The 22,641-nt window shown below is 30.0% G+C and overlaps 1 long non-coding RNA gene across 1 annotated transcript in view; it reads right to left on the reverse strand.

Moving 5' to 3' along the window:
- Positions 1-22,641, reverse strand: part of LOC106684701 (uncharacterized) — a 135,128-nt gene that overhangs the window by 22,030 nt on the left and 90,457 nt on the right. Inside the window, exon 4 of the long non-coding RNA XR_001343728.2 lies at positions 9,941-10,001. This is a non-coding gene — a long non-coding RNA (uncharacterized lncRNA). The remainder of the gene's footprint in view (positions 1-9,940; positions 10,002-22,641) is intronic.

Genomic DNA, 22,641 nt, shown 5'->3' on the forward strand with positions numbered 1-22,641 from the left:
ACGAGGAATTTTATTATTTTCGAAAGTTGACGAAATGATGAGCATTCTTCAATTATATGCTTTATCGATAATGGGGGCTGACAGGTTTGGCATATAGGTTGGTCCTCTTTTGTGATTAAGTGGAGGTTTGTTAATTTGGAATGTCCTATTCTTACTCTTGCAACAACCACTTCTTCTCTTCTGTTTCCCCTAATGGCACTTGTCCACTTTGGAAGATGGTTTCCTATCCCCAAACATAAAAGTCCCTTATAAACTCTATAAAAAAATCAATAAGTTAAACAAACTTTATATTGTAGAGTAATGAGGAGCTAACGTTTTTTAAATGCCTTAAAGTTGTGGGAGATAGGAGTAGTAACGGCTAACTGTATTTAGGCCCTCAAGTTCCATATCTACATCTATCACGCGAAGGAAACGGGGTCTTGCTCTATTGCCTTTGCAGGTGCTTGGCCTTCTGCCGCGTGCTACTTCGTTCAAGAGTGAGATCTTTTGGTCTTCGGCGATCCTAAAGCACTCGGTATTATTGTACTATTGCTCCTCTTTAACTAATTAAATATTCGAGTAAAGTGAAGTAAGTAGAAGCCTTTGGTCAAGCTCTGGTATACCTACTTTGGGATTTGTAATAAACTCGAACCTCTTTGTATGATTAATTATTGTAACCGTTTGCTAAGATAATCTGAGGAAACAGTACAATGGAGGATAATCTACCCGGAAAAGTTGAGCCAAAACGGCGGGTCTAATGATGAGCCTTATAAGGCGTGACAGAGGAAAATGGGTCTAATTATCTGTTACCTTTTATTTCAGTCTATATTACAATGTAGGATATTAACCATAACTTAAACCTAAGCATCGAGGGCATTCCTGACTCCTTACTTCTGCTTTGATTGAGCCCCTCTCTTTTATGTTACCTCTCATTCTGTTGTTCTACTTGAAATCTTTGTTTTTAATTTATTCAAGTTTAATACCTACCACTTAGTTTCTATGCATTAGAAATTCTGATTTAACTAAATATTATGCATGAGAACAGTTTAAAATAACTATTATTTTCCCTTCTCTACTGAAAATGTAATAATATGATATTTTCTAATTTCTCAGTGTGTCTGAGATAGAAAAAGCAATATTTTTTAAGGTATACATGTTTTTATTGGAACTGTGGTTACTCAGTTGTCAAATCCATTTTGAGTCCATTATATTTTAATAATTTTTCTTGTAGTAAAAAAGTAACCTTATAACCTAATAATCGACATCAATAGTAGCAACTTGAAATGCTAATTACATTTGTTAATAATTCTAAGACTTAGTCCCTTGAAATAATTATAGTTTCATAAATATTGTATGTTATTAAAACATAATGCATTTCAAAAAATTACTTAGTTAAAAGCAAAGTTTAATCGAATTAAGTAAACAATTAATTTTGATTAAGTTTCTAAATGTCGTAATCTCTAATAAATAAATCATGGCTGCTTTCTCCAGAGTATAAATTATTAGATATAATGTTGAACTCCCCCTGCTTTAGATGCCTCACCCATCCGGAGCTTACTTTAGATTTAATTCAATTAGAAATGTATATAAAACAATGTAAGAAAATAAAAACAGACCCCTTGAATCGATGTTTAAGGAAAAAACTATTTTCTGAGTAAGTATCACTAACAAAGTAAGGAAACATAGTACTTTGTATCTAACGTCTTAACCAGCGGTTCGTAAACTTGCAAATTGCAACCCCTAGATCCTATTGGAGTTAAAAATATTTCGTTGGATACGTCAATATATCTGAAAATAAGAAAAAAACAGTACAAAGTTAATGCTGGAATGCACTGTATATTCGCTATTTTAATTTAATTTTTTCCTCAAGGTATTTTTCTTTAAGTATCTTTGGCTCCATCCTCTACAGTCTAAGAAATTTTGATCGTTGAAGTTGATGTTTTTTATTTCAATATAATATTTTATTCTAGTTTCCAGTTAACTGTGTGAATTGTTAACATTTTATGTTTTTCTGTATTGGGGACTTATTAAATTATATTAATCACATATCAAGTTTAATCAAAATAGCAGCATTATCCACAAACCTCACAAATTTCGTTACTTTAATGGTCTATTTTTACAACTTTATTCTCCACTTATAAATCAGTGAAGATTAAGGCAGAATACAATTAATCTAAGAACGAAAGTGAAGCTTAAGCGCTTGTGTCAATGAATGTGTTGAATGGATTAAGGGAACGATATTTATTCTAGATTATTCTGTCTCACGAACGGTTTGTTCTCTCTCATCGTCTAAACCTACATCTAACAAAGATATCGACAGGAGAAAGAAGATTAGGATGTTTACTAAACATATTCTAATCAAGTTATACATATAGTAGAAAAGTTAAAAAAACTACTTGAGTGATGTTGATAATGTGCTGATTTTTATAGTCTGGATGCATAAGACTCTACTCTCTAAACAGTTCCTAAAAAAACATAATATTTATAAATGCCATGAGCCTGGTTGGAACGTGTCTCCAATAAAGAATGATCTCACCAATAAATTTAAAAGTACAAGTAAATAAAATAACGAAAACTAGTATCGCATTTCAAGTATCGCATAAACCTATTAGAGCGTTTTACATAAATGTTTGTAAAAACCCAATGTTTTGATACGATTAATGCTTCAATATGTTCTCTATGTAATTATATATATTTTTTTATTACAAAAGAAAAATATACGATTTATTAAATTTAAAAAAATCTCCTATCTCAGATTCAAAAGTTTTTCCTTATTAAATACACCCTTAAGAAAGAATTTGACCTTAGAAAACAGATATATATTTTTGACCTATTTATTAATGATTTTTGAAAATATTCTGAAGTGGGGACAACAAGAAATCACCAAAACTTATCGTGCAAATATTTTTAAAAAATAACGAAATTTTATTTCTATTTTTATATTATTTATTTGTCATTATGTATAAGTCACTATCCAAAAAAATATGGTATCGAACATTTTTTATGATTTGAGGTTCTTGGCATGTATGTATATACATACTTAAATTTATAAAATTTTAACAAATAGCAATTTTACAATTGCAGTTGTTTCATTTTGTTAGTCCCCACGTCGTATGACCGAAAACCCCGTATTATTCAATTTTATATTATTTATTTATATTAATGTATGAGCCGCTCAGTTGTAGAACATGGTATCTCACATTTTTTATGAATTGAAATTCTCGGTATTACTAGGTCTAATTTTATGATTTTTTTAAAATCATAAAAGTATGGATAATGTTGGTATTAAACTATGTTGACTGTTACTTAAATGAATACATTGAAACAGACAAAAATTTTAAAAGTTTCCATTGTGTTAGTTACCAACTGTTAGGAGTGAACGCTTAGTATTCATATTTAATGTTTTTGGCCAAAGATAAAAAGTTTATTTTCATTTTATAAATAAAAATTGGAGTCCGTCTACGAGCTAATAAAAAATAAAATTGCAAAATTCACTTTTTTTTATTCTAGGGTTATCTAGAGATTGAAAAATTGCAAAATATATGTTTCACATGTTCTGAAAAAATAAGCGTATAACATAAACCACGCCACGGATTACTTTTTAATTACTTTTACTACTTAGATTTACATTTGGCAGAATAAATATTCCGCATTAACCTAATTTAGGTTTATTATAAGACGTAATGCAATACTGTGCATATTCCATTCTTCTTCGGTGTAAAACGAAACCTCCAGGTAAGTATAGCCCAACGATTGACGAGTTTGGAGGAGAGCCAGTCTTCTGAACAGCTAATTTGTATCCGAGACAGAATTATTGACTAATTAACGAGAATCCTTAACTTTATGGCCTCATCTTGTTACAGTACATTTCGAACTTTGCTAAAAGAATTTATTATTTTACAGTTAAAAATTTAGACGAAGAAAACTACTTCATTAGTTTTGAAATAAGATAAGCCCACGTGATCAATTATCATAAGCGTCCGGCTATAAATGTAGCTAAGGAATGCCTAGGGGGAAGTTAGTTATAACAATATACGATATCTTTGACCGATATGGAATGGAATTCATAGCGGAGGCGTTTTGGCGCCCAAACCTGAAGGTGATTCAGCGCTTACCTGCGTCAGCTTTTACGTGCTGTTTTGTTTGTATTATTTGCGAAAATCTTATAGTGAAAATTTCTTTAGATTTAATTAATTATAATAATGCATAAATACTCGGATGTATGCTCATGGTTATTCATAGTTTCATCAATGAAAACATGAACAAAAGAAATTCGTATAATAACTAAGACATCTTCTTTTTCGGTTTTTTGAGTAATTGATTTCCTCCCATTACTCATTTTATCCTTTTTTGTCGTAAAATTATTGTGAACTAAAAGACAAAGGACGACCTTCCGACAACCGTGGTAATTAATCACACACCTCCTTTTTTTCACCCCCTTTTTATAGTGGATAATTATTAGATTTTGTTTAGTAAGAAAATTTGAAAAAAAAATTAAAATTGTACACAATCATTTATAAGGTACTACGTCATAAATTAGTAGCTGGTAACCTATAAAGATGGGAAAGAATGCTGCCCAACTGCATTGGGATACTACATAAACAGCATAGGTATAACGAGTAAAACAATTATTTTTTGAACCATAGAATATATAGACATAGTGTAATTAATTTAAAACACATGATCGTAATATATGATTTTATTCTTTTTTATCTAACTTCTTTTTATTATTATTTTTTTTACATTAATCTCCGAAATATCCCTTAGTATAATTTATTCTTTTAATCCTACATTTTACCCTTTTAACAAATATAAGATGAAATTAATGTATACAATGTAAATAGTAAAATAAATAACTATAGTATCATACAGTCACACGTACATATATACTTATATAAATACAAAAATACATAAAAATCTACCATAGTTTCACACACTAGTAATATTTAATTAAAGTCAAAAAAAAAACTCTAGTCTACAAAGATTTACACGGTTATGAGGATAGAATACATGCATACAATTTGTGACTTTATAATGGGAAAAGGGAGATTTATGGACTATTTTTCAAATGAAAAATATTATTGCCAATCTTGGATATAGCAGTTTAAATATTACATAGATCTCCGAAGTTACAGTGGGGAATTTAGGAAAAACAAATATATGGTGCGACATTATTCTATCAGCTGGACCAGTAACGACTCCTTCATTGCTATTCCTGTAGCGAAGGAAGGGTTGAGCCTATGAGCGGGGGTTTATGCCGCCTACCAACCTCCAGGTCACTAAACTTTTAATAGCGTTTCACAATCTGTTGTGGGAGTAGTCGAATCTTCACAGTGGTTCGTTGTCGTGATTGTGTAGATAGTGGAGCGGAGAAGACATCTGTCGAAGAGTCGGAGACTTTTATAGGAGGGCTTGAGATATTGATACTACCCGAAGAGCATTTACAAGATGGCGAGATGAATGATTCAGCACGACATACTGCAATATTCAGCTCTCTGTGGATCTCATCCTGCCCGGTCCCATTCCGTTCGAATTCACTTTCTCTGGCTGTCTTATTGATGGCATTCTCTACGAGTTGTCCTCCTTCGGTTTTGAACTCATCATTATTCAAACCGATGACGAAATATAGAGATAGGGAACGACTGACCGTAATAGTTTCAACGGCCTTATTTAACGAAAATAATAATTGATGGCCCGCACTCTAATACTGTAACATCTTACTAACAGTAAGTTAATATTAAAATCGACTAAAGTAATAGAATTACAATTACATATTGAGAAACAAAAGATTGGTAGAGGTCGTCATTACTGGGATCACAGTTCTAATAGGTCTGGATTCGATTCCCACCTTACTCGGACAGAAATTTATACTTTAGTTACCCCCTTTATGGGGTTTAAATTTAATCTTTAATACAGCTGGGGAATAATTATTAAGAATTTTCCGTTGTATTGTAAGATAATCCGGTATTTTTTAATGCAAGGATAGACACTCGTCTTAGGCCAAACTAAACCTGGTACTCACTGTTTGTATTGAATTCAACGAGAAAACGTTGTGTTAAACCACGGTTACATCCATAAAAAACACACTAAATATCAAGAAATTATTATAAATTTTATTGGATGTTATAAAAACGTTATTTGGCCATGTCTACACTGATTCCCAACATTCCTCCAACATTTGGTCAGTTTCCTTATGGGGGCAATTGGGTACCGATTTGCACAATCTGTAAATTGCATCAAAGTCGGATGGATGGTTCGATCGACTAGGCTCAAACACAAATAATACGACTGGCAGAGATAGAGTATCACGGAACCGAATTTGCTCCTTTATGTCTAAAATGTAGAATAGCAAAGAAATATTTTGATTCTGAGGGCAAACTTTTTGTTTTTTCGTTTTCTCCATTAATACACATCTTGTGTACTTTTGGGAGTAAAGGGAAACATATACATATAGCTTTTTTGTAATATTTTAATTTATAATAGCACCCGTTGATAACAGAAAAATCCTTGAATATACTGCAAGATCCACAAAAATATCTATTTTGTAATAAGTTCGATTATTAGACTTGATTTTGAGAGAGCAAGATTTTCCAGTGAATCAATCACAACGGGATTTTTCAAAGAGTTTTTTTTTTCCTACTGACTTTAATTAACAGTGCAAGGGGGAACTAAAATAAATGGGATCCAAAGTAATAAAAATTTCGCTTTCAACATGGTAAAAAGTTTTTAGGAAAATTCAGACAAATAGTGCAATTTTCATTATTTTATACGAGTTTTTTTTTTGTTGGAAATTTTCGATTATTTCTAAAATTTAAAAATTGAAATGATCTAAAAATTATGGTCCCTTAGGCTAGCGGTTCTCAAACTTTTTTTGAGCTAAACAAATATTATGGTGGAGTCATATACAGTCTGATAAATCAAATAATATAGTCCAAATAAATCATAACTTTTACAGGACTGTTAAGGTATTTTTCACTTATTTTGTTTTTTAGGTGAATTGTATGATTTTTATTTACTTCTTCCTAAGATATTTAAAAGAAAAAACAGTTTTTTTTTTCAGTTTTTTACTTTCGCTCATCAAGGCATAGTATTGTACGGTTACGATGAGTTTTCATGTTTTGTGGTCCCTAAGTCTAAAAACACATATTCTCGCAAAATGGTCAGTGTGTGTCTCTGTGAACAGCCTAGTTTTTTTTTTGAACAGCCTAAAAGTCATAAAAGACTGAAATCACACAATTAAGGCGGGCAAAAACTTGGATTATCCCTTGGATTTAACAGAAACTTTTTCAATAAACTTACCTGACCGGAAATGCTACAGTATAGAATTGATATTTTTTTTTGTATTTTATCTAAAACAACTAAAATGATTTTGATTAAAGAATATGAATGTATGATTGTATAATATGTGCTACCAGATAGGTTTGTGAACATAAAATTGTACAATGAACAAATGTTCTTTATCATCAAATAGGGCCTTATTCTCTTTGAAATTGTTTGGCATGGCATAGACGAATGTTTCAAAAATCTTTCTTTAAAGTACCTTCAAGTTTTTTGATTTGAAATAAATAACCAGTACTCATTTTTGACAGTAGTAAATAATAGATAAATACTAAATAATAATAAAAAAATACATATGAATAAATAAAGGAGAAAAGAGGAAAAATAAAAAGAGTTTCAAATCGGTAAAAAAAAAACCAACACTCTCTCTTGATTGCAAGCACATGTTTACGACATTATATTTTGTTATACAGTTATATATTTGACAGGGATATATAATTAGTTTTAGTTAGAATAATCTCAAGAATTCTAAATATTTATTTTTATAACAACAGAAAAATATAAAGGTTTTGTTCAAAATTTTCCCATTTTCTAATATTAGAATTTTCTCTAAAATAGCGACAAATTCAACATGAGCCCACTTATCTATTCAAAACTTGGGAACATAAGTTGAGTGGTATATGAAAGTTGTGACATGCGCGCACTGCACCAGATTTTTTTGTTACTGATCGTGTGATGAATTTTATCGAATAAATTCCTTGTTGAAATATCAACGAACATATATATTTCGTACAATTTTCATCCTAAATATGGCCTTAAAATATGATTTTTAATAAAATGAAGAAATAAAAAAATGTGTAATGCTTGAGAGCATCATAAACTAAATCTTGACATTTATTTCATAAAATGAAGCGAATTTAGAAAAATAAGAAAAAATCTATATAGAAATATTCATAAAATTTCAGCAACAATCCCGTAACTAGAAATGATAATCTAAATAATACAAGTGAATGATATTTTTTAAGGAACGAAACTTTTCCAATTCAATATCGTTTAATACAGAGGAAAGCTTTACCACGAACGAGGAACCTCATACATAAATTTGTTTATTTGCATAAATCAAGTTGAGGCAAGGCATTGCATAAAGCAGTAAAATTTTGTTAGCACCTATTGTGCCGCTATGGCCCGCTGCGAGATCTTGTTTTCCCAAACCCCATCACCCAACCAAATAAATGGATTCCATAAATTTTCTCATAATGAGTTCCGGATTGTATTTTACTCGTTCAAAAGTAGGCTATGTGGAAAAATATTTTCATGTGATTTCCAAATGTATTTTTCAATGTTTTAATATAGAAAAATGGTATTATTTTATTTATTTTTTTTATAGTTCCTATACAAAAAATCAGAAAGTAATAGATATATTCTTTATTTTCTGTTATATCGCCCAGAAATCGAAAGAAAAGGGTGTCGTAAGATCCTCATAGGGCAAGCTCAGCACCTACATTCAAATTTTATTTAATACCTCTCACCTTACATTTCTTTTAAAATCATTGTTTAAGATTCGGTAAATTTTTGCAGAGTAATGAACGGTTATAGTTTTTCAACACATATCAAATTACAAACCTGTACAATGCCACTTGTTACAAATTTTCATTATCAATCAATAAGAAATCCAGAAATTGTCTATGGCTGGTACTCCCAAAAAAAAAAAAAAAATTAAAATGGATTTAGTGGATTTAAAAAAAAATTGTATACACTCCTATATTTGGTTTAACTTCCTATTGTTTTGTAGACAAGAAAAAGTGATATCCTACTGGAATGTCAATTACTCTAAAGAAAAACATAGATGAGAAAACTATCAGGGGTCAAGTGAGATTGAACCCAGGGAGGTCACGTAACCCTACTATCCTGGAAAGAAAAGTGAAGCCAAAAAGGCCACCCCCACAGGGCGTTTGCGTTCAGATTAATATGAATTTCTGTCATTGTAATCTTAACTGAAAAAGAAGGCAGCCAGTGACTGGGTGGCACTCCCCCCTTACCTCTGTGTCTTTCGCCCGGTCGTTCATGAGGCCCGCCTTTTTGGCTTCACTTTTCCTGCCGCTTACTCTCCCCTATTATACTCCTTCCTCTAAGATCGGATCCGAAAATTTAGGTTATAATCATTTTATTTATCCATAATCAGGAAAATAAATTATTTTAACGATAAATGATTAAAATCAAGGTTTACTTTCATATTTTCTTTTTGAACAAAAAGAAAACATACTAAGAATGACACATTTAGTTATATCATTAAACTGTTTTTCCGAGTCATGTGGGATAGTTTCGTGTTTCCATTTAAGTTGAATGGGTTCAAATTATATAATAACTACTTATTTTAATATGAAACAAAGTTGGGTTTATTTATGATGAAAATATTTATGATATAGAATTATTCCAAAAAATAATATTTTATATTTCTATATCTATTTCTGACCAATTTCTAAAGTCTAAGGTTTTTGGAGAATTATAAACCCTTGGAAATTTATAAAAATGCTATTATAAGTTGATAGTCTTTATCTAAGGCAAATATGTTACATACAAATATGCACGCATTAAATGTTTTATTGTAAATTAGAATGATGTACATTATAACATGGAGCTAAGTTTCTATAAGATAATTTGTTATTGGAAATAATGTATTTACCCATCCGATGAAGCCGCTTCCTTCCGACAACCTGTAGTCCTTCGAGAGTCATTCTTCAGTCCTGAAAGAAGAAATAGAAGTTAGCAAATAAGGCAAAGAAGCTACTAAAGTGTGGGACGGCGGAAAGCAATTTTTTCCCCCGCCGAGCGTTAGTCGCTTGCATCTTGCCCACGCTTATACACCTACGGTGTTTTATATTTTACAAGGAACAGACTTCTTAAATTATCCCATGGTTAATAAAATGATTCCCTATGCTTTGGATTAATTCAGGCAAATAAACATAATATATATGTATATATATTATATTTCATATATAAATATAACTGTATAGGTGATAATGAACAACTATGTTTTGACGAAATTTAGAGATTTTATTGCTCTCATTTCTAAGCCACTTTAAAAAAAAAAAAACTTTTTTTTTTTTTATAAAAAGCAATTTCTTACAAAAAAATGTTAATAAACACTAACATATACTAAATGAAAATTGAAATTAATGAATAATTAAAACTAAACTTAATTAAATTAATCACAAATTTTATTCTATATATTTTAGATTTTAATAATTAATTAAGAAATACAAAAACAAGTATTTTTTTTCTCAATGTAGAGCATGAATATAAGAACAAAAATATCGAACCGTCACCAAAATATGGTTAGCTAATATGGACAACCACAAATATATGTTAATTGTAGTCAAGAAAAACATTATAGTATACTGAAAATTAAGTGGAAAATTATCCAGAACCGAGAATATATTATTAGAATTTATGCAGAACTAAGTATTGAAGATTATTCAAGACCATCTCACTCTTTTTATTGTATGATTTAAAAATAATGAAATAATATTATTGTTTAATGTTGAATGAAAGTGTGCTCGAGTAACATTAAAATTTAAAAAAATAAAAATACTATATTATGTGGAATTTAAAAAAAAAATAGATTTTTATTTTTCCAGACATTCAGGAACATAAAAACAATTATAAGTCTTAGAGGATGGCTTTCATTTAAAGTGAAAAGTCTAATTCCATTACTTTCAGATTTTTTTTTATTAATAAATTCATTAGCAATTATAATAATTAGGACTTAATCACAAAATGATATTTTAAAGCTTAAAATGCGGTTTTAGCAAGTGCCCTACAAGGAGGGGAAGTGCTAACGGCTGTTTAATTATCGCAGGTAGGTTAAGCACTTTCGCTAAACTTTCATGAAGATAAGACAAGCCGATAACAACTTACCTTAAACGCATCCCCAATTAGTTTATGCTAATTAGTTTATTTTATCTATTTTTCCTTACACATAACCATCAATAAATTTTAAGATTTCTTTTTAGATTACATTACAATTTCGCGTTCTCATGAATGCTGATTACTCCAGTTATACATTTTCAGTAGGTTAAGACTGATTTGGGTGATCCTTCATACAGCTTGTTTTCGAGCAATTCCCTGAGAACCTTAGTCCCACCTAATGTATATGTATGTTAGTGAGTGCTTCAATTTAAAAAAAAAATTATATTATAAGTGTATTAAAAAACATAAACAACACAACTTTATTGTGAATTATATTACAATGGGACGATAATGTCTAGTGGAGAATTTAGACATTATAATTGTAATTATTTTTTGTACAAAACTGGCGCAATGTTTCTATCAATATCAATAATAGTAGTTAGCAGATGTATCAAAAAATAATTTCATAGCTTCAGATACAACTAATCCTGTTCACTTTATCCATCGGATCGGCTAAAATGAGAACCGGTCAGTGTACAGTCCCGAAGACCCAGGTAATAAGAGTCCTAGTCCTACTGTAGTTCAAAACTATTCCAAGCAATAATAATATAAGGACTATATCAGAAGTAGTGCACAACTATTTTCATGTGGATGCAAAGAGCAGGTCTCAGAATGACCAGTAGTAAAAATATTTAAAAAATCCATTTAAAAAAGTATTACTTTAACGAAAGGAGTGTCGCTACATTATGTTTTCGACACTGTGGTAGTATCAGTGCTCCTACCGTTTGTCACTGCTCCCACTCGGAATAAATCTCATAAATATTGATCTTATAGATATAAACGAATCCATTAGACTTGAAACAGAGGGGATGTGATCCCCTCGAGATAGTGATCATCATAGCAGACCAGTAATCCGATCTAAAGGATACTCAGCTTTGTAAATCCCGTCATCGGCTGACACGACGGGATTACGCAGACATCAAAGAGTGGAGCCGAGTCATTATTGAGGGCTGGTTGACCGCATCTAATTCGCCGAATCCCACCTCAAAATTTATCGATGGCTTAGTCGTCCCAGATAAGAGACCTCTGGTAGTTGTTCTATTCTTCTTTTCGTCATCCTAAATCTTATCAAATCATCGATATATATTTTAATTCCAGGCCTTTATTTCATCACTGTTCCTCCACTTTTGCTAATCTGCACTGAGTATCTATTTTCTCTTTTAAGATTCGATTATTTTTTTCGGAAAAAGTAAAAAGGATTCATATAGGTAGGTTGGTGTTTCTATAAAGCATGCTAATTTAATTGATGAAACAAATTTTTTACAATAAAAATATATTAATATTTTCATTTACTCATGTCGATTAGAGTCAATACCTGTAAAAGAATTTGGGGGGGTTTGTTAAAAAAAAAATTAAAAAAGGAATGAGAGGCGTGTGTGGGATCGGAATAGAGTAGAATTTCCTTTCATCTTGAAATCAACATTTCTAGTTGCTCCTTTAAAACTCTCAGGAAACTTCTGGTCCTATATAGTGTAATTAAGTAAATATAAAGCCCAATTTGAAATCGAATGTATCATAAGAAGTTTATTATTTGGTTTAACGTTTCCATTTTTTTAGAATGTGAGGACACCATGTCTGGTGAAAATTTGCACCTAGTAGTGTAGCATGAGCTTTTATAGAACATAATGATAAGATAATTTTGGCGATGGTTTTTAACTATATTTTAATTTTAATATGAATCTGCAAACCAACAATATGAATATGTCAAAAATCGTAATCTGCGAGAAATATGTTGAATTTTCCTTTTTTATTCAAATTAATGTATTAATCTGCATATGACTGTTATATTGAGTATACGATGTATAGTAGTGTAGAGTGCATTGAACTTTGCAGTATTCCTAATGCGGCTGAGATAACAATAAATCAATTCTAAGCCTTATATGGCGAGGTAAAACCTGTCGGAAAGGTTCTATTGATTATTAAGATTATATACGGGTATAATATAATGATAGTGTCTTCAATACAATGGTCAGCTGTTTGTACGAGAATCTTTCGGTACGTGAACTATTTCATAGCCAATAATGTTGATTCCATCGGATCTATTTTCCGGTATTTAAAGTGCTGACCAAATCATTTTGAGAGCCCCTTCGATCAAAGAGAGGATCTAAACGTACTATATCCACACTATATCCTCACTAAAGCGTAACAGGTGAAGGTTCGTGATAAAGGTTTGCTTCTTAGTTTTCAGAGCACCAACAATACCCTCTTCTCATGTCAGCACCTAATTAAAAAATTGACATTTACAAATGAGAAACTAATAGTTACCATTAGTTTGCAGATTGTATGCTTTATAGCTGTGACACCCCGAATTTCTCTTAGGATAAAAGCAGCTCATCGACTAGATGGACTGGGTCGATGTGCAAAAATAGGGAAGAGCTTCTGAAATAATAATTGGAAGATTGAATATTCAGCAATCCCAATATCCCAGAACGCATTGTTGATAATCCATACAGATTGGATTATTGAATGAACGGCAAATGGAATAACAGATGGATTAGAACAATACATCAGTAACAAGCGATTTGCTGTCGTTTTCCAATACTCCTATCCATTCCAGAGGGGATTAGAATTTCAATTTTTATGAAGGATAGTCATAGATCTGTTATGTAAAACATTGCTGATTAATCCCAAAAGATATTTCATAGTCGCTGATTTAATTTGAACCAACAATATAGATTTAATTATAGATAAAAGAGATAAGGGAATTGACGCAGGTTACCCATATAGGTCCTAAAAACATAACACTGAACCTTATTCACCCTGGCTATCATCAATAAAAAGGAAATATCAAATTACAGAGTTCATCTGAAATTTCATTAGACATTAGAAAGAATTTTATCATTAATTTTTATAATCTCCAAAAACTTTAGTTCGAATCCAGCTATGGCACATACTTATTTATGCACTGTAGCCGTGAGTCAACCTGGTGGACTCGGGAGTCTAATATATATATAATACTACTCAACGTACAACGCACAAAAGCAGTCACTAGACTACATGCTGTGAGTGACTGTTCATTAATTTTTAACGAGATTAAAGAAAAAAAATTAATAGCAATATATCTTCCACATTCAATGGTTTAATCATTGAATCATTTAATGCGTACTATATTTTTGAAATATATCTAAAATTCTATTGTAAGGATTCTGTTTTGATGCATATATTTTGTTCATTATTTCCCCTAATGAACCTGAGTAATTTAACCCCCAAGGTTAAAACCTATATCTTAGCTATTAATAAACGTAGAGGGAAAATATTAAGTATTTTGTAATGATTATACCAAAGCCTAAAAAAGAAAAAAAAACTCATTCTATAACACAGGTCCAAGGATGATCCTCGGAGCTCGGCATCACCATCCACTATTTCCCTTTTAAATGGTGGCTGCCTGGGGGTTTCTTTTACTAATATTGACAAAGATAAGAGGAAAATATGAGGCGTTTGGAATCATGCTACCAACGAATAAAAATAACTCAGTCAAAATAATTACAAAAGTATTAGGAAATGATATATAAAAATAATTTTTAGGTATATTTAAATCAATCTGTAATCATTCGTTATAAACAAAGTGTTATTTACGGAGATGATGTGTTCTGCTAAAAGCTTCCTCTTCTGGGTCAGAGGTCGTCAGTTCTGTTCGATAATTGCTGGGTGAGTCTCCAGTATGAAGATGATACCAGGAGGCAAACCTTTATTATGTCATCATGTTGGAAAATTTGTCATTCATGCCAGTTCCAGCAGCAAAGCCTTGTGTATTAGTAATGCTGCTACACTCTCATATTTTGTTAAAAGTTTGTTTCTAACATTTCTGGCGTATTTAAATTAAATAAAGAAAAATAAAACAAATAATAAAAAAATAATAATAAAAAATACTGATAAAATAAACCTAAGATAATTTGTGTGGGAGCAAATTAAGAATTTCAGTTCAAGACAAGCAGGCATGTTATTGTTCCTAACCGCACCAAACATGGAAAAGATCAGCAGCCAATAGCACTACACTACAGTAAGTCATTAAAAGATCTCCCATCCAGCTCCTTTTTAGTTGCCTCCTCTCATTGTTGTTCATGTTTGTATCACCATATGTTTTGTCATCCTGTCGGTATACCAGTGTATAATGAAATCGATGTTAAAAAAATATAATGAGTTTTGCCTTATGTATGGCAAAGTGTGGGAACTAATGTAGTTATTAAGTATGATAACTTTGTTTAAATCATTCAGACTGTTTAATTATATGTAGATGTAAAATTGTGTACAAACTAGACTAATGTTAAAAAAAGTGAACGACTATCCCAGGAAACATTTGTTTATTATATTGTAATCTTAAACTCAATAAAATAAATTCAATATTTGTGTACTGTATTTTCATAGTACTTTTTTAGTTCTATCAATAAAAAATTTATGATTATAACTTAAATTGTTATAAGTTAAAATAAAATGCATAATTTAAAAAAGTACGTCTGTGCAAAAAGAATCTTTCTGAAATTTAATTGGATAATCTTGGCATTATGATTAAGTGGACTATAAAATAAATTCCGTTTTCATCCATCACATTTATATTTTTTAGCAAATTCATAGTATGTCGTACCAGTCTTGTAGCACAAAATCATTTATTTATTTTATAGTACGTGAAGTACTCAACCAATCACCTTCCATTCTTTATGGTATAAAAATGACGTTAATATATATTAAATGACACATATTAGGCTTTAGGTGAATAAGAGCTTGAGATATACAATAATGAATTTATAAGTTTGAATATATTTGAGTTTCTTTTAATAGCCTTCAAATTCAGGGAACGTATATTTTGTTTTTAATATCAGAAATGGGGAACATTGATCTTTTCAAGGGTAACAAAACATTTGAATTTGGCCAGTAAAACTGTCATACTCTTCGGCAAGAATGTTTTTTTTTAGAAATTCAATCAAAATTGAAATTTGAATATGGTGATTTTTGGAGGCGCTGTATCAAAATATGAAGTTTGTTTTTCATTTGTATTTTTCGAAAACTCCTTGATTTAATTTTTCTTTTCTATTTGTTAATAATTGTTTTGTTAATTTAATTTCTACACATCCTTTTAATTGACTTTTTTTTTGGAAAACTAATTAAAATGGGACATCTGCTCATTTAATAACACAGAACTACAAAGAGACGCAAATGAAATTGTTATCAGTTGCCTGAGAGAGTGAATTTATTTGCACATTTTCCTAAATAAATTTCAAACCTTTATTAAGCGCGTATACCTTACCCAAAATAAATTGTTTTGGTACTGTTGAAAATATGTTTTTTCTTTTATTCTAAAAACAATAATCTGTACATACACTAGATTTCAAAGTAGTAAAAAGTCTCTTGGACATATTTATACAATTCTAATTGGCTTAGGATAGTTCGATTTATGTTAAACCACTTAACTTCATTCTTTTATATTTCATTGTCCTATGAATAAAATTAAAATTTAAAGTAAATGGATTTTGTGTTAAAAAATTGGCATCACCTACCATGAATTAAAAAAAAAAAGAAGTATATTAATGACGGAAAGAAACTGAATTTTTTTTTCGATATTAGCACATTTAAGAACTTAAAACTTTACTAAAATTATTAAATCAAATCTTTTTTGTAAACAGTTTTAGCAATCACTTATAAATTTGGGAATAGAGATAAATAATAAATTAAAGTTTAAATAAATAAATATTGTATTGTGAGGAAGGAGGAAGGGGAGGGATATTGAAATATACTTAAAATATAAAGTTCAAAACTATTTTAAAAACTCATTGATTGTCTTGTTTGTTATTCTTTGCAAATGGTCTTTGTTTATATCAAACTATAGTAAATAATTACAATTAATAATTTATTTTAAAATAAAAATAATTTAAATAATAATAAAATAATTAACTTAAACTTTTTTATATTGATTCAAAATGATTCAGATGAAATTTCATGTCTAGCAATGCTTTTTAGTTAAAAGCTAGATTATATGTGTAGGACCTTTATTTATTTTCAAAAACTGGATCACTAAATATTTGTTCTATGTCGAAATACATTTTATCTGTTGATTTTTCATATCATTCCAAGCCAATGCTAAGCGTATTTTCCCAGATGAATTTACTTCAGCATATATTTGAGGAGCCAGAATGATTTATATTTATGTCTTTACACAATGAGTATTATACGAGCGTAAACAGTGGCGTGTCAGGTTATGGACTGATAAAGTACATGGTGTATCATTTTTTACATTCTCTCTTCCCTAACTAACATTATAATTTTAGATCTATTATCTAATTACATGAAATTAGTGTACCTGTCAAAAAGATGTTAGAGAACTTAAAAAAGGGACTTATAATGACACTTTAACATTATTTCCTCTCCTATTTTTTTTAATCAGATACTCACAAAATCTAGAAATATTAAAAATTTCGTGTGATTCTGGTAAGATGAGTTAATGAATAAATATGTGATTAATTATCAAGTGGAGATCTATTGATATTGTTTTATTTATTTTATTAGTTCATACATTTTCTAAATTATTTTATGTTTTTTTAATCAAATTAAATTAAAAATATTATGCACACATGCATTTTTTTTACCCATATCTCCTTTAGAGGGCTATTCTTATTTTTACAGATTAATTCTGTATATCCAATATCAACACCGGTTTTTAAAGGAATTATGTGTAAGCTTCATATAATGAACAATCTACATTCAATAACTCATAAAACTTAAAATTTCAAAATTTAAATCAATATTAAAATTGTGAATACCGTTCCCAGCGTTATTAAAAAATATTGTGATTGAAACGCAATAGATACAATTGAGAGTCTCGGTTTTTTTATATTTGCCTTTTGCGAAACTGTGCTTTGAAGATTATTGGATTCTAAAAAATCAAAAACAGTTTGATTACAAATTTAAAAAAATTAATCTAGCTTACAAAAATATAGTATTATAGAAATACCGCTCCATCATGCTCAAATGGTCAAAAACTGAAGAAATAAGCGTGAAAGTGACGTAATTTTCTGTCTTTTAGTTTTTTTTTAGAGGTTTATATGAATTTTGATATTGAATAACGGGTGATTTTTCTATGTTTTTTCTTTTTATTTCTATATTTTTTCTATTTATTTTTCTATGTTCCGTACGCTTATATTCTTAGTATTTGAAATATAGTTTCTTAAATGTCGACAGACGTAAAAGAAAGGCCTAAAGTGAAGCTGTTTTTATATTGCTGCCGACTCTTTAGTTTTATGTTAGTGTAAATATTTCCACGTTGTTTCGCTCTTGTATTCGAGATATTTAACTTGTTTTCTCTATTTGTCAGCTATTAATCATTCATTACTGTTTCATTCATTACGTTCCAGCGGCTGGATGAATGATTGAATGATATTTGTTAGAATGATTGATGTATTTAATTCTTTTTGACCGATCAGAAAATTGTAGATGGTCTTCGGACGATCCAACGTGTCTTAATGGACGAGGCTTGAGGCAAGAGCCATTTCTTAATCGTTTCATCTATTTTTTTTTAATGACTCTTTAGTTGTAGATAAATTAAACGGCTTCCTATTAATAAGCTAGCTTCAGTAAAAGGTACCAATCAAGGAAGGAAAACAAATTATGAATTTATAGTTATTGACAATGAAATTAGCAGCTGATTAATTAGTACGTTAAGTGTTAGAGCATCTTCAGCAACAGTTGAAATTTATTATTGTTACAAAAACACTCCCTATTTAAGTAATCCAGGGGTGTTAAACGACTACTAGTTCTGGATGAAACATTTCTAAATTGGCAAAATTACTTTATTTTATATACGGTACACTTTTATATTTATACCATTTATAAGTCAATCAATCACATTTATCAAGTGAATTGTAAAAGTTCTTTTTTTTTAAATGTACTTTTGACTGTTTTTAATACGACTGAAACCTTTTTCATTTCTTTCGAAACCTTAATCATTTCTATTAAAATTAAATTAATTTTATAATAAATTAATTAATATAATTATTCAAGTTCTTGAGACTGGTATTTATCTATTAAATAAATTAAATGGTATCCTTATTAAGTCTCAACATTCTTTGTTATATCAATAGTCCAACGTTTCGGCCAATTCGACCATCCCCAAGGACAATCTTAAAAATAAATTCACACCTCACATTAAAATTTAAAAAAAAAAATGTTTTACAGGCTATTTTGTCCAGTTCATCAAATTCAAGTCAATTTTTTATAACTTCATTAATTTTTAAAACTTTAATTTTAGATTAAAACTACACTATCCACTATTAGATAAACAAACTGTCTGAGAGTTAATGTTGAGACTTAATTAGGATACCATTTGATTTATTTAATAGATAAATTAATTAAATAAAATATATAAATAAGAAAGAAGCCACAACAGGGTCATGCCTCTACACTATATTATTCTGGATAGTTAGTAGATTTGGAAAAGAAACCTGAATGACCTAAGTCGATGTCACAGCTAGACACAAGGGTTATATAAGAATTGTAGGTTCTACCAGGAGATAAAGAAGTTAAGAAATCTAAATCAAACAAATCCATCCAGAATATTTGGATATTGATAATAAGTTCGGATTTTGATTTGGATTGCCTACACCATATAAAAATCTTTTTCACCAAACTCCCTGAATTTAAATTGATTCACTCATTCTTTTATGCAGTTTTATATGGAAGGGATGGGGTGAGGGAGAAGCGATCAAGGCTTTGAACTGACTTTGACAGAAATACTTTGAAATTTTATTTTTTGTAATTTTTTTTTTAAATCTCCCTACTAACTATGATATTATAAACAATAAATATATATTATTGAACGAAGGATAAATGTAAATTGAGTGGTTTTATTGTTTTTTATTTTATTATTAATTTTAGTAGGCATGCAGTACGTCGATTTAAAGGTTTTAGATGATAATTCGTCAAGAATTAAAAAAAAAAAAATAGTGTCAGATAATTACCTCATGCAATGTGACAGTGATAGTTTTTTAATTAAGTTTACTTAAGCTGACCCAATTTATCTTTTTTAAAAGATTTTGTCCCCTTTAAAAATTTGTATTTATAAATACCTTGATTTCTTTAAGTCTTCATAGTCCGCTGCATATAATTATAAAACATCGAAAGTGGTTAAGTTCTAAATGAGAACAGATCTTTTACAGTTCCTTACAGTACAAGACAAAACAACATTTTTTATTAATCAATCATTTGGACTTTACTTATAAAACCTCTCAATAATGTGAAAATAGAAAAGATATATATTTTCTATTATTTATTGTTATTTACTATTGTATCACATAAAAATACATCTAGAAAATATAATATTAATATTACAATGGCTACCTGTTTGTTGCACTTCAATAACATTTTTACATTAGAAGGTCGAGGCCATTTTTTTTTCAGGGGACTCGGAGGATTGTCGATTGAAGAGAAAGCAAGGTTAGAAACTAGTGAGTTCGAGTGTTAAGGAGTTTAGAATGGAAGGTTCATTTCAGGTTCGAACTTGATCGGCTATATATGGAACACGTATTAAGGTCTTAACGGACAATTCTATTTGTGATGAAGTAAGGAGCATTGAAGACGTTACGAATGATTTTGGATTGAAAGATTTGGATACGAGAGGAATTGAATGGTTTAGTGGAACCCCAAAGCTCAACTCCGTAAGTCCAGATAGGCCTTACTAACGCAATGTATACTAGTGTCTTGTAATGGATTGGAAACTTGGCCCGTTTGTTTGAATGCTGTAATAGTCGGAATAGACATGCAGTTTCCTATTTCTACAGTCTTGTAGAAGGATTCCAAGTTAGTCTTTTCCGGACTTAGTCCAAGGTAGTGGATCTGTTTGCAAAGGACAAGTGGAATATTATTAAAGAATACTAAGGATTTATTTTAATCCTCCAGTTATGACTCCAATCTTCGAAGGCTGTAATATGGGGTTGGAGAAGGTGAAATATCGAGAATTAGTTTTTTCTCGACACATTACCATACTAGGTAGTTGACTACGTAAAACTTTTATTAATCATGAATTTAACTGGTCTTGTTGGCCAATATTTCATACAAAATTAATTCTTTATATACCTTTGGATTCATCATAACAAGATAAAGAATTTTTTAATGCAAATAATGAGTTATTTTTTGTCATTGTGTTAATGTTGCTCGCTCTGGAATGTTTTGCAATCTGGATGATATCACTAAGTCTATTTTTAAACGCGTAAGGTTATCTCGGACTTTAATTACGATAAGGTCATATCATATTTGTTCTATTGAGTTTAAGAATATTTAAAAAATAAAATTAAACTGTTTATGGTGGGAAGTCGGTCGAAATCAGGAGGAACTGAAGCGAGATAATATGACAGATTATTCGCTGAGGTTCCATGTTCCATAATGGCCTGTTGCGGTAAACGCCGTCCGGGTGAAACTTAATTCCATCAATTCCTAATTACAGCGGCCCAATCAGTTTTGTACTGACACGATTAGCGTGTAACTACTGCATCGCTAGGATGGAGCATGTTCATCCTCAACTACTGCAAGCCTCACTGCATCCAGAGTAATTTAAATCGATGGAATTAATGTGAAATCAATATATTGTCCTTCACAGATTTATTAGTCAAATCTTTGCTACCGAAGTTCTTTAAAAATAAATAAAATAATAAAACGTGTATATTGAATTATATGGATATTCGTACAAATACGAAATAAATCATCTATTCTTCAAAAAAAGAAGCAGTATTCGTACAATGACATGGAAAACATGTAATTTTTGTATTTTTTTTTCCGTATAAATGTGGACTCGCGAAAGTACATTTTTAACCATACTCTTTCTATTTCTCTTTTTCTCTCTTCTCGGTCTGTTTCAATATAATATTTATTTATTTAATATTTAATTTATCATTTATCTACGCTTTCCAATTGTTCATTGTTAAAATTTAGAAACTTATATTCACAAATTTTGTATTGATATAACTCATACATACATGACTCAGAGGCTGTAAGGTACACGCAATTGTTAATCATAAATTATGGATACTTATAACTTAGAAATGACCATGGGGTAGGTACTATAAAGTACCCACAATATATAATATTACATTTTATATATTTTCATAGTCTATTTCTCCATTAACCAACAAAGGGACAAGATGTATTTAAAAATTCCAAAAGATTAGAAGTGGATACTAGGTTGATAATATAAGGAATTGATTGATAATAAACCATAAATTTTATATAGTTTATTTTTATCTTTAATTTAGATATGGATACGGGGCAGGGATTCTACACTACCCGCAGTACCGGGTACAGAAACACAGAGCTTTTATTTCAAACTTTCTCAATAGTTTACAAACTTCTAAAGAATATGAAGATGATGGACAGGCCTTGAGCTAGCTCGGAAGGATAATAACGTTGGTAAAGACCACCCTCCAAACTGACATTATA

This window comes from Halyomorpha halys, unplaced genomic scaffold (genome assembly GCF_000696795.3).
Source record: "Halyomorpha halys isolate HHAL.00 unplaced genomic scaffold, Hhal_1.1 Scaffold603.1, whole genome shotgun sequence".
In the NCBI taxonomy this organism is placed as follows: domain Eukaryota; kingdom Metazoa; phylum Arthropoda; class Insecta; order Hemiptera; family Pentatomidae; genus Halyomorpha; species Halyomorpha halys.